Consider the following 2493-nt stretch of genomic DNA (forward strand, 5'->3'; position numbering starts at 1 on the left):
AAATATCTATTAGTCACCTTGTGCAGCTCATTGCATTAATCTCATTCTGAAAGATATTGGAAGCATGCCTTATATTACAGAACTAGATAGAAAAGCTTCAAATGTTACAATTTTTATTTATAATCATGCTTTTATATTGGCTTGGTTAAGAAAAAGAAAAGGTTGGATTGAAATTATAAGGTCTGGAGTAACTAGATTTGCAACAACATTCATTACCTTAAAAAGTGTCCATGATCATAAACATGATTTGCAAGCATTCATCACCAGCAAGGCTTACATTGATTCAAAGCTAAGTAAGACAATGAAGGGGAAAGAGGCAGCCTCAATTATCTTGGATGCAAAATTTTGGAATGACAGCTTCATAATTTTAAAATTATCAGGGCCCCTAATTAGGTTGTTAAGAATTTTTTATGCAGATGAAAAGCCATCTCTTAGATACATTTATGATGGTATGTTTAGAGCTAGAAAAGCAATGAAGACTATGTTTAGAAATTATAAAAGAATGTACAAGCCTTTTACTAGTATCATCAATAGAAGATGGGATAATCAACTAAGACAATGGATACATTCAACAGCTTATTTTCTCAACCCTCATTTTCAGTATGATAGAGAAAATTATTGCAACAAGCCTGGAGTTTTGCAATGTCTAATAGAATTGATTGGCAATAAAGATATATGTCCAAAATCATCTTTGGCAATGAATGAGGTGAGACTTTTCCGTGATAATTTAGGAAGTTTTGGTAAGCCCATTGCATCAACATTAGCAAAAGAAATGCAACCAGGTAAGATGACAAAATTTTGAGATTTCATTTTAATATATATTTGAATAAATTAATGTATGTTTGTTAATTTATAGATGAATGGTGGAGGATGTTCGGCTCTAATGCACCAAACTCATAGAAAATGGCTATTAGAATTCTTAGTTTGACATCGTCTTTATCAGGTTGTGAGATAAACTGGAGTGTGTTTGAGCAGATTCATACAAAAAGAAGGAATCATCTTGAGCACCAAAGGCTAAATGATCTTGTCTATGTTCGTTACAATCTCAATTTAAGAAATAGGTATTATTTGAAACTTCTTTAAATATTTTTTAAAATAATGATGCACATTTTATTATTAATTTTTTATAATAATTATGTAGGTTGCAGCTTAGAAAAGGAAGTTATAATCCTTTGGATTATGCAAGTATTGAACTTGTTGATTTCTAGATCCTTGATGATGAACCAACTCCAGAATTGCATTTAGAAGACTTGGAGTCAGAAATTTACAAAGATGATGCAATTTCTATAAATATAGAACCAAACTTAACATCATTTACACCAACTCCAAGTAAGATTGTTGATTAACTTATATCTTTTCAGTATAATATTAAATATAGATTTATTATTTCATATTAATAATTTGCAGTTGAAGACAACTTATCTAATATATATGCTGAAGATGACATACCTTGTGAGGATGCAGAAGTATTTGGGATGCAAGATTTTGGTGAAGAAGAGTTTGAGAATCCATCATTCGATCACACAAATTATTTTAATTAAATTTTAATTATAATACTTTAATTTAATTAATTTTCATTTATTATTAATTTTAGGGTTAATATTTTAGTTGAAGTAATTAATAATTTTAATTTTACATTTACAATTAATTTTAATTTAATATAATTCCAGTTTTTAAAATAATTATTAATTTTATGAAATAATATAGAAAAAAATAATATAGTTTAAATATAAAATATTAAGTAGAAAAACGCATTTTGCATTGTAGCAAAATGGTTGAGTGTTTGATATAAATTTGAATTGAACACAGTTTGAATCCAAGGGGATGCGCACGGACAGGCAGGCAGACCAGCAGGCATCAGGCAGTCAGGCGGCAGGCGAGGCAGGGCGTCCGGGCAGTCGGTCAGCTCGGCGAGAAGGCAGCGGGCAGCGCCCCTGGGCAGCTCGGCTGGAACTGTGCATGCAGCTCGGCAGTCAGCGAGCAGGCCAAAGAGCGTCGGACAGCCGCCCAGGAGGCCAATAATTTTTTTTTTTTAATTTTTTTTAATTGTCCGTCGGCCAAAGAATGCCGAAAAGCCGTCAGAATATTTTAGTGCCCGAAAATGCCGCAGGAAAAAGTTTTATGGCGTTTGTTTTACCAGCGGAAATTTTTCAGCAGAAAAATTCCAAAGCCGCCGGAAAAAGCCGCGGGTAATTAGTGATTTTTTTGTAGTGCTATCCTAGGACGGTCAAGAGGTCACGCCCAAAAAAAGAAAGTACAAGAACGAAAAATCAACCGGATTCTTCCTCCAGAAAGAATAATCGTTATACCAAAGGAAACATCCTCCAAAATTTGAAAATCAAAATTGCACCAGAATCTGTTAACGAAGTTATAATGTCTATAACCTGTAGAAAAAAACATCCAAAATACCCAAGAACTGGAAAGTAGACAAAAGAGAACACATAAAGGACTGCTAGTAATAAAATTCAAGAAAAGTATCATAGCACATAAGCA

The sequence above is a fragment of the Dendrobium catenatum genome, unplaced genomic scaffold (assembly GCF_001605985.2).
Source record: "Dendrobium catenatum unplaced genomic scaffold, ASM160598v2 fragScaff_scaffold_655, whole genome shotgun sequence".
NCBI classification, from domain to species: Eukaryota; Viridiplantae; Streptophyta; class Magnoliopsida; order Asparagales; family Orchidaceae; genus Dendrobium; species Dendrobium catenatum.